Below are 12142 nucleotides of genomic sequence, written 5' to 3'. Positions count from 1 at the left end.
CTGAGTCTCTCTGAGCTGCCTCACAAGATTTTTCTTCATTTAAAGAAAGACTAACTTTTTCTGCCATTGTGGCCACAAGTGACAATTGCATCTGCAGTCCTCTTCATTTAGACATGTCATAGCTGCACAGGATTAAAAAATAAAATTAAAGACAGCTAAACATCTGGTTCCTATACATCTGGTTGGTAAAAGGTAAAACCCAAGTTGTCTAACACACTGTAACAATTGAAGTAATCAAGTTATCTACACAGTAAGATCTGCCTAAAGTTCGCTAACATTACTGAACATTAGTTACCATAAGCTACTGGTCAAACCAGAGCATGTAAGGCTGTAGCAGCAAAACTCCTGAGGGTATTGACTTGAACAAGGTTTCTTTTTTTTTGCTTATATATTACTTTTAATTTAAAAATAAAAAATGGATGAATGAAACATTAACGGCATAAAAGTATTTTTCTTTTGCATTACTTTTAAATATATTTTCTCTTACTTCGCAGTAGTTCTAATGCTGTGTAGCTTAAAGGTCCAGTGTGTAACATTTAAAAGGATCTATTGTCAGGAATGGAATATAATATTCATAGGTGTGTTCATTAGTGTATATATGGAATATAAGAATTATTGTAGTTTTGTTACCTTAGAATGAGCCGTTTATATCTGACAGAGGGAGCAGGTCCTCTTCTACTGAGTCCCCTATGTTGGACAAACCAAACACTGGCTCTAGATAGTGCCTTTCCTTTTTTGCAAGTTTCAAGGCGACCGTAGTTTCTGTTACATGGTTGGAAGACAAGCTGCATTCAGTCAGTTGTAATCTGCAACTTCACCGCTAGATGCTACTAGCCTAAATCCTACACACTGGCCCTTTAGGGATGCTAATATTAATAGATAGGAGCCGTGGAGAGCAGTCACATTACATCTACTGTAGCCATATTGATAGCACCATAGATTCAACCACAACTGCAGAGTAGTCTGAGCATTAACCACATCTACAGCTGCAGCTGTGCTTGTAGCCAGAGGCTGTATACTGAAAGGAGGAATGAGCAGTAAATGCATCATGTAAAGTGTCACATCATACCTCCTTTCTGTAGCACGTGCAGTGTGTTTCCCTAAACTGGCAGTGTATTACAACTGGACCGGACCAACAGGGGGAACATAAAAAGATTTGTGAGGAAACACAAAACTTAATTTGAGGGATGCCAGTTAAATTGGAATTCTTTTGATTTTACTGGGTGTTTAAAACTATCCACAAAATATCATCACCACACATAACACCACGTTTGTGTATGAAGAGTAAAAGTAGACTCCCTCACACTCCTCTGAAGCCTTTAAACAGTATCATAGCAGATGCTGTTACCTGATGTGTGTGAGATCAATGAATCTTTTACCCTCTGACCTCAATGACAAACACAATAAAGCATTTCAGTAAGAGATTTGTGATTGAAATGTGATTATATCTCCATTCATCACTGATGTGAAAGGTTTATGCAGGGGGAGGATACGTCTTTTGAACAAGTCCGATTCACTGGACGTGATTCATAAAGACAGACAATGCGCAGTCAGCTCAAGAATGATGGTGCTTGTGTGAAGCAAATGGCCCATGGCGAAGTTCAAACACTGACGCTGGAATTAAACTAGTTGGTAAATGTGTCATAAATCTCAGAAACACCGTACGTGGTGACACTGTATCCACATTTCACACTCAAGAGTTCATGCTGCTAAATAGCTGGTTATCATTCACCCTGTAAAGCAATTAACTCGTTATTGGCTGTGTTTACAGAAGCTCTGGTGTGAAGGAATTCCCCTGGAAATGGTGATTATTGCCCGATCTGGAAATCATTTGAAGAGGAACCAAAACTTCAGCCGGGAGGGTTAAGTTGTGTTATCATGAGATTTTTCTTGCCCAAGTTGGCTATTTGTGATTTTAGCAGCCCTGCGGTTCGCGAAACATTTCATAAGTGGCTTCAGCTCTCCACAGGGAGGGCAGTACAAACAGGACAATTAGAACTGTTCCAGAGAATCAACATTACAAAAAAGAGCAGACTGGAGTCCCCACCATGTGAGCAGTGCCAGAGGTTATTGTGTTCCCAGGCTTAATTACCCAAACCACTGCTAAACTGAGCTGTAAAACATTTTGTCAGAGATTTCAACTTAAAGAGAACCTACTATGCGGTGAAATATAAATCTGATGGTTGCCTTGGTCTTATTACGATAACTCCTGCAAAGCGGCGTGGTGTAATGTGAGAACAACGAAGCCCTGATTTGTCCCTGAACGTGCTCTATGGTCAAATTTTTTTGTAATTTCCTTAAACCATCAAATCGTATAACAAAAGGTGGGAACAGAAGTTTGGTGCTGAGCTTTTAAAAAGGATCGAAACATGCATGGCTGTGAATAACTGCATAAACATTATACCTGCAATGATTTTTTAAAAGAATAATCTGGGAGAGAAAAACGTTTCTTGACAAGGTTGCAGTCAAGTTTATGAATCAAGTCTGTCAAACATGAAGCTGAGTGGGGCTGTCATTGCAGGCCAATTATTAGCATGCAGCGAGCATCTTGTTGCATGTTATTTTCCTGGTGGGTGGTCCGGGCTCGGGTAGATGTGGAAACTGAATTAGCGCCCGGCTCAATTTTGCCTGCGATCTGGAAACATTCTTTACCTTCCAGAAATGAGCCCAATATAGAGCTGTAATAAAACACCTCCAGCCTCTGGCGTGTTGTTTTACCAAATAACATCTAACTGGCCATTACTCCCCATTAAGGCTAATGGTCACACTAATTAGGATAATTCCATAAAAGTCTCTGTGTTTAGACCAAACTGTGGACGAGCATTAACTTAATGACGAGACTGACCACTCTCAGACGCTGCCAGTGTGCACTTTTTTTCGAGCGGGCTATTAGTCCACAGCCTTTTGGATGTTGCAGTGTTAAGAAGTGCTCTCTTAGCGTTATCGCCTGCAGTTAAGCAGGTTATGAGGTCATGTTACACTTCATTTCTCTTCATAGTGTAACGGTAAATTAAACCGGTTTTAAACAGTAACGATGTTCGGGTAAACAGAGGGAATATTTAATGTCAGGATCCTACTGAAGTGATAGACACATGGGAGCTGTTGCTCCACTCAGACAGACCTCTTTAAAGCTGCATTCAGCAATATTTTCTATTTTATCAGTGGGTCTAATTTGTATGTGTGTAAAGTTTCGCTTGTAGTAATAAACCCACAGAGAATTGTCACCCATGTATGCAGGTCCTCTCAGTCTCACTTCTCATCAACTAGGCCGACTGCCACTAGGTCTGTGGCCCTCCGCTTCAAAATATGACACTGTAGGTGTCCCTTAGCGTCATTTGTTGACGTGCAGAGCTCCACCCTTAAGCATCATTTATGGACTGTGACCGCCAGATGTAGTATAAATAGCCACAAAGTCCACATGTGGAGGACAGAGGGCTCAAACAAACACAGGTCTTTTCTCCCAGGAGACCACTGTTTGTGTCCAAAAGTCAAAGTTGACTTCTTTTGAGTAACGTACATAAGTTAATCTATGTAATGTACCTAAGTTACACACCTTACAATCTTTTTCTAAAGCCTAACCAAGTAGTTTTTGTGCCTAAACTTGACCAAAGTGCAACTGTTTCACAACATTAACTACACAAACTTTATTTTGAAAGTCTAACCGGACGTAGAATGTTTGTTATTGCTAACATGACCGTGGAGCCCTGTGCGTCCAGAAATTACACTAAGACACCTACAGCGTCACATTTTGAGGGCCCACAGACTACGCGGCAGTATTGGATGGAGTAAAAACGTGTTGTTTTAGCATCTTTAGGCTCATTTCATTTCAGCTCGGTTTTACAACTTTTATCTTTTGGTTTATTCTCGCTGCTCTAGTAAACACTGTTTCCAGCAACAGCAAAAAGACACTGTGATAAACACACTGTACACTACCTGCAGCACCAAATAGCACAGGCAAAGTTAGCAGCTAGCTGTTGACATATATCCTTTAGCAAATAAAGAGCAGGATATGTTTCTCAGGAGACCAAAATAGAGCTAAAAGGGAGTGAATATTGTAATTACATTAGTCAGGAATGAATGCTAGTGTTTCCACAGGTCTGCTGGATAAATAGGCAACTGCTTGCTAGCATTTTGGCCATGACAACTTAATAAGTCATAATATGTCATAAATCTTCAGACATTGTATTTTCTTTTGTAGCTTTGTCCACTGTCCGACTACTTTCAAGTCAGTTTATTTGTATAGCCCCAAATCACTCATAGCCCTCGAAGGGGCACTGTTACCAGATCTCAGCAATTACTTTGGTAAATATTAGGAATGAGCAACATATATATAGCCCTTATATGTATCTGTACCTGCTAAATTATCTGTATTCACATCCATACTCAGAGTGGGTGGGGCTTAAACAAGAAGTGGGTGGGACTAACCATAATTTGTTCATTTCAGCCTGAAATTGATATGGGTTGATCAGAAGCTGCTGTATTTATTAGAAAACTATTCACAGCACAGCTTCAGAGCAATGTTACTGATCACAATAGTAAGAGATTATTTACAGAACTTTTTTTAAATAAAAGTTGTCACAGATATTGACACATTTTACGCTGATGATACTTGTTAAAGTACATTTTCTACAGAGGATACTCGTTTCAACTGAGTACTCGCTCAATAATGTGTTATCATGATTGAAAAATGATCCAAAACTATGAAAATAAGTTATAAGTTAACAAACCAGAACTAACCTGTAACCCGCTGCTAACATCTTCCTTGGCACCTAAAAGTGAAATTTATCTCATATTTTAGTTTGTGGGAAAGAGCGACTCTGAGAAGCTGTCATCTGTCTCATTACTGACGGTCATCATCAGTCAGGGATACCTCCGCCTGAAATCCTCTCAAACAATGTCGAGTGACACTGAACAAATTCCACAGGACATGTTTTGTCTGACTGAAACAGAAGAAAATAATTGACTGCAGTGGAGAGAAAGAATGCTTTTAAAGCTGCTTGGGTTTTTTTCCCTCTTTCATCTTGTTTCCACGCAAAGTCTTTGAAATCCTTTTAGCAATCAGGACGATTTTCTCTGGATGTACCACACAGCTTCTCTCAAATGTTTAGAGCAGTTTAACGCAGTAATTTTTTGTTTTCATAAGTGAGGCGGCACGGCTGTATAGCGAGCCAGCATACCGTATTAATTGTATTCTTGTGGGTACTGCTGATTGCCAGTCTGCATTGCCGCTGATTAACACCGGCTCTGGAACGGCCGCTGTTGTCCCAGGTGCTCTGTGTTTGGAGAGAGAAAGCTTCCAACATTAAATACTTCACAGAGGAAGTCTCTCCCAGGGCCAAGGCTGCGCAGCCAGACCACATTGAAACACTTTCTGTGTGCTTTTACTTCCTCCGCTTTGTGTTGTTAAATGTTAGGATTTATGTAACGGTGATCACAGCGAGCAGCGAGCTGGGCCGAAGTCACAAAATGAATTTGCAGGCTTACTCAGAGCTAAAATCACCAGGCAAGTCAGAACAATTAGCATTGTTTTCTTTATTGGAGCATCCAGGGGTAGGGGCAAGGCAAAGCCTGCTCCAGACATTTGTTTGGATCGCTGCTGCGTAGCTTTCAACATACAAGATTAACCTGAATTGTTGTCATCTGACTGAATGGAAATTGGCGGATTAGTGCCATGTTGTTTAGACTGGAATTGTCATATACAATAGACACAACAGCTGCTGCAGAGTAACAGATCCAGGAGAATAATGTGGCATTTCCCTCCCCTGCTGCATTATCACATGTTGTTTGGTTTGATCGCTCCTCTTTTGCTCCGCGCGGAGACCCGAAATGAGCGGATGATTTGTATGAATCTTTAACAGTCCTTCAGCTCAACATTTCCACGCCTGCATTCATTTCAAGACTGTTAAACGGCGCTGGCTCAGCTCCAGCAGGCCTAATAAAATAAGTGTTATTATTTCTGACTGGACTTTTGAATGGTGGCCTGAGCCCACAGCACCCAGTCTGTGTGTGTCTGTGTGTGTGTGTGTGTGTGTGTGTGTGTGTTGATCAGGCAGCGTGGCACAGCCCCTCGCCGGTCAAGGAGCTGCTAAACGGAGTTGATTAGCGCAATTGGAGTATTGAAGAACAGAGCAGCTGCTTTGATTCGGCCTGATTGCTGTTTGAAGGAAATGGCCGAGGGAGGCACTGTTCTGTCAGGAACTGTTTGGCAGACTCCAGATGCCCCTCCCCTGCTCACACACACACACACACAAGGACACACACACTACTAGCAGACCTCCCACTCGCATATTTCCTCTGCATATTCCTGGGCCCGCTCATCTCAACCCCTGCCATCTGAATATTAGCTGTGTGTCAAACTAACCATGAAATAATGAGAGTAATGCTCCTGACATTAGTGCTGTGACTCATGCTGGCTCTGAGCACTCTGCAACCAAAATGGCACCCAGAAAGTTGAACACACGCGAGCGAGGCTCTTGGAGCCGAGATGTGCCGCACTGTTAGGACGAAACCAAATTGTTTCCGTTTCAGATGGGAAAGGGGATACAAACATTTGGATGCTTGGCCTGGGAGTCTGGCAGTGACCGTCTGCCTCTCAGCGTGTTAATGACAGGCTGAGGCTTTGTGTTCTCTCCGCGAGAGCGATGAGCCGTCCACGGCGAGCGCTGCAGAACAACCAGCTGCCTGCAGCACAGAGCAGCTGGAACAAATACAGCAGTGGACCTCTCAGGGCTTCATTTTCCATCCAGGGCCTAAGCAGATCTGTGTGCCAGCGAGGTTAGGTGATATCAGTCAGGGACTCGGTATACTGATAATGATCACCTCCCAGGTCTGCAGGGGCTCTGCTCGCTGCTCGGCTTTCTCACCACCGCTAATTCTGAGGTGATGAATGCTATATCCCCGATTAGCCTTTTCAAAAGAAATGATCCGAGGAGAGAATGAGCGGAGGGTGAAATGAATCAGATTCTGCTGAATTCAGGCGCGGCTGCTTCAATTTCCCCACAAACTGTTTTCATAATCTTCTAAAAACACAGCATCAAAGACACTTGAATTCATATCCTGTGATGATTTTGTCACACAAAACTCCTGCTCGAATGTTTTAGCAAATAGCCACAGCCCTTCAAGGACCAGTGGTGTGGCTGTAGAGCTCCAGTACTGTATGTACTTTGTCCTGGCAGTCACTCACTGAGTTGAAACACATTATTTCTCCTCCCATGCCAGGTCCGCAGTAATGAATGTACATACATGCTGCTGTTTCCTCTGCCTTCCCCGCTGCTGCAACATGAATGACTCAAGAGCAGTTCAGGACATTTTTCACAAAACTGTCTTCTCCCCTCAGAACCATTCATTCACATGCCATTTACGTAGAGGGTAACATGTGGTAAGGTGAATGCAGTGTTATTGTGTAATTTCGCTCACTTTTATTTGGAAATTACCTTGCCGCCCATCAGTGAAGAAATTGTCAGGGGAGGAAACAGATTTTATACTGCAGAACTGACACTAATTTGCACTTAATAACAAAATATCCATTATTTCTTTTTCTGTTTTTTAGAAGGTCAAGTAAGAAAAGCCTTCTTGTTCATATAAATTCTTCGTGAAAGGAAAAATACACAAGGAGAAGTTGAAAGGGAGATGAATTCTTGGACTACTAGCGTTAATAGGTCCTTCTACTTATTCACTTCTGCCATGACTCCTCTAAATACGAGGCCCTTTTCCAGCCCATTGCCAATGACAGGCGGTATTGTTGGGTTAAATATGTCTTCCTCTGCACTCATTACATACATGTCAAGCGCACAGGACCTGCCTCCAATTTACATCATTAGGCCTGAAATTATTGCTTCCTTCAGTCATGGCGGGAACACGATCTAGCAGCAAAAATGCAATTATCATGCCCAGAATGATTCCTAGTAAAGAGGGAAAACGTCAGACATGCTGACGTCTTTTAATGTGTTGCTGACAGGATTTTTTTTTAACTTGATAGAAGAAGCTTGTCTGGATATTTTCAATACTTCTGTGCACTGGTGATATGGGCAAAACAAAAACACTGCTCTGTAGGGTGCCCTTCCGATGGACAAAACACAATACAGTCCCGTCCTGGGTGACCTTCCAGTGGAGAAAACATGATAAAGCGCACTCTAAAGTGCCCTTCTAGTGGACAATGTGCCCTCTTAGGTGCCCTTCCAGTGGACAAAACACAATAAAGTGCCCTCCTGGGTGGCCCTGTAGTGGAGAAAACCTGATGGGGCCCTTCCAGAGGAAGAAACGTGATGAAGTTCCCTCTAGGGTGTTTATCCTTACACTGACAAAGCTTTTTACCATTAAAGCTTATGTGGCTAGGTAAAAATAAAAATCCAGTCTAAAAAGGTGTGCTTAAAGACGGACTGATGTGTGTCAACAGGAGTGCAGAGAGGCAAAGGAGGGCCACGCTATTGGGGGCGGACCAGAGGTAAATGGGGGCAGAAGTGGAAAAGGGAGGAGAAGTGGGGGTAGGTGAGTGGGCGGGTGGTTGTGAAGGGGATGTGGTGGGGGGGGCACATCTGAGAGCAATCGCACCGTGTGACAAAATGCAGACATAACAGTCTGCTCCGACACTTGTTTCTAGCACATAAACACTTGCCTTGGTGAGATAGCAGGGAGAGGACTCCGGTGGTGGAGGGCTTGTGTCGATCTGTCATTTATCAACCACTAATTAACTGTTAATTTGCCAACCTTTGGGTTCAAGCATGCAGCCAATTCATCATGCCTAACAAACAGCGTGTCCCGCCGCACCCAAGGGGTGGTCCCGCTGCCTGCTCACACCATCCATCTGACGCCCTAGCTGCACCCCGCACTGACTGCATGAATCATCTGCTCCCTTTGTTCGGCTGCACCGTGATCTTTCCAAAGATGGAGGTGACCCTTGTAACAGGAAGTTGTAAAGACTGATATTCTTGTGTTTGTTGATTACTGCTACTCAACACATTTAGAGTGCTGGCATTTTTCTTCAAAGCATGTAGCATATACGATAACAGAGTATATATACAGGTTAGACTGATGTATCACTTTGCTGATATACAGCGTAAAGCTTATACAGCTTATATTGAATGGACTGTTCACTGTTTATGGCTGCACTGTTAAGCACTGTCTTTTAATCCCACGTGAGCTGTGTACTTTTGGTTGTACGGCACTTGAAGAAAAATATGAATCGAGATCTAAATCAACTATCAGAGGCCTTGTGCATTATTGTTTACATATTCCCCCACAATTCAGTGAGATAAATTTAAGATTTTAGTTAACTCTGCAATCTTAGTAAGTTAAAATTCTGAGTTCAAAGATGTTCGAGGAGCTCTTATCATAAACAAGAAAGTCTGTAGTCCTGCTAGCGGTTGACATGCTAGTAAATGAATAGTACCCTACTATAACTGTTGCTAACAATAGGTGTTACTGTACATGTTAGTATACTGACATTAAACATGTAACATTTAGTGTGTAAACTTCATCATACTTATTATGCTAATCGGTTAGTGTAATGTTATGCACAAGTAACATTAAGCATGTTTGTAATGTACCTGTGTGCCGTTAGCACAGTATACTATTAGCATGGTAGCTTGTTAGCATGTGAACAAGTACCATTTAACAAGTTTGCAATGTATGTATATTATAGTATATGTAGTATGTATGTACGATATGTTAATGTTTTCATGCAGATATTCACTGTGTATGTCCTTCATTTGAACATACTCAGATATTTTATTGCACTTAGCTAGGTTTTAATGCTTGTTGTTTTGTCTTGAGGAAACGTTATATAGCTTTAACTTAACAAACTCAGAACCTGGCATATTTTAGCATGTTAGCATGTTTAGCATGTTAGGTGGCTATCGCATTAATATCCAATCTGAAGCTGATGGGTATTCAGTCGTATTGTTCCTGGCAAATAGGTGTCAAAAACAGCAGATACCGGCAATTGGCAACTTCAGCCTAATAGCATCCATGTTGGCCTTCAAATATCCATGTCAGTGAAAGCCAAATGTACTGTGCACAGCAGCAAAGACAACACACACTTAAAAGTGATCTGTGATGAAAAATGTCTCAGACTTCAGAGCCAAGTCGTTAAGTTATTCCGGTGAAAAGCTGTCAGCAACTGAAATATTCCTAATCCGGTCCATCCTGATCGTTTTCTTGGCAGTCAGACAACCAGGGTGTGTGTAGGGGATATCTGATAGTGGGTGTTCTCCTGAGTGTGTTAGTGTGTGTGCCCTTGCAAGAGAGTAAAACAAACATGTGTGTGTGTGTGTGTGTGTGTGTGTGTACTGACAGCAGTGGCTGTTAGCGGGCAGATGGAAGTGTCTACCACACCGAGGTGACAGCACATGTCAGAGTGGCGGAGGTAATGCCCCCATAAAGCATCGCTGTTGACAGCTATGGCTCGGTCTGCCTGACACCCAACATGAAGCTCTGCGCCTGGCCGGGTCACGTCTGCTAACACACACACACACACACACACACACACACACAGCTCCCAGATCAAACCATTCCACTAACATGAGAGATACTAGCCGGGGACAGCTCAACAGGTCGCCTCTTCACAAGCTCTTCACAAAAGCGCAGCCTTCAGTCTCTGCAGCGTGGTTGGTATTCGCTGCAGCACATGCATCATGCTTGACAGCAGGCCAACGCTAACATCCTCATTTTCTCCACTGACAACAAGAAGAGGGAGATTACTCTCATGCTTGTTGTTGCAAACGGCAAATAATTCCAATAATGAAACCAATTTTCCAAACCAATCCGTTGCTGTGCATGCTCCACTTAGGCACAATTACTCTGAAACAGAATGCGTGGGGCTAATCCATTTAAAATTAATCACACATTCAATGATAAATCTCCAGCTAACGTAAATAGAGCAGCCCAATTAGGGCTATTTGAAATCCTAACTTCTCCGGCTAATCACCTCTCGGAGCAAACACAGAGCGGGTTTGATTTCAGTCGCAGTTGTTATTAGGGGAAGGTATGCCCAGAGATAGCAAAGCTGGGTCCCCCCCAAACTCCCAGCAATTACGCTCACTCAAGCATACAAGTTGACTCCTGGTGCCAAATGAGGTCGTTTTGCAGCAATTTCACTTCCTTGAGCAAATCTCAGAGGCACTTTTGAGAAAGGACAGACTGTTTACTAACAGCCTCTGATTGCATGTGTGAGTCTACGGGAGAGGAGCAGCACACCTGTCAGACAGCGCACACCCACACACACCAGATCTGAAATGATGCCGACTTGAATAAATTCTCTTTATCATGTGAGTGACAGGAAATCCAGCTGTGTGACGCTGAATCAGAAGCAGCTCGTAAAAGGCAGCTCTGTCCGCTCCAGGGTGAGGGCGGTGGGTCTTTTCCGCACCTTATTTGCTCCGGCCTCACATTGCTATTTGATGATTAACGTCCGCATAAGTAATTAATCCTCGTTAGATAGAATATTTGTGAAATAGGTAAATGAGGCCTCTTTTTCCAATTTGGCTAACATATTTGTGTTGGGATTAAAGCACACTGAGGCAGTATTTCAGCCGCCCGCTAAACTGCTGCCTCAGTGTGCTCTCCCTGCAGCTGCGTGTTCCAGAGCCGGGGCCTGCTCAGTCTAATGTGCTCTGATAGTCCCACCAGAGGATTTCCTTACACCAACTCCCGGCCGCCGCTCGCTTGATCAGGCCCAGGCCTCAGTGCGCTCATTCATCCCGCGGCCCCCCGAGCATGTGTGTGTGTCAGCGTGTGTGTGGGTCGGCGTGTGAGAGCTCACCTCGGCGGTAATGACAGCCCACTGAAAGGGGACCTGTGGTGAGGCCGAGCCAGCCAGATCTTTTCAAGATGCCTGCAATCAGGCGCTCAGGACCGTGTCATTGCTCTGCCCTTCGCGCTCGCACACACGCCGGTTCGAGCCCGCTGATGAGACTCCAACTGTGCCACGATGAAAATGTATGTGTGGCCTCGCTGATGGCGATCCAAAGTGTCCTTATTCTGCTCCTGGATGCTTTTTGGCCTCTTTGCAGAACTCCCACTTTGCATTTCTGTTCACTTTCAGCTTAATGGTAACTGAGAGCTGCTGGATATACTGTTCAAAGCTTCAAATACTAACTGTGGTAAACATCAAACCCATTAAATCTGCTTTACATAATCTGACTCA

This window comes from Dicentrarchus labrax, unplaced genomic scaffold, assembly GCF_905237075.1.
Source record: "Dicentrarchus labrax unplaced genomic scaffold, dlabrax2021, whole genome shotgun sequence".
Lineage (NCBI taxonomy): Eukaryota > Metazoa > Chordata > Actinopteri > Moronidae > Dicentrarchus > Dicentrarchus labrax.
This window is presented reverse-complemented; position numbering follows the sequence as displayed.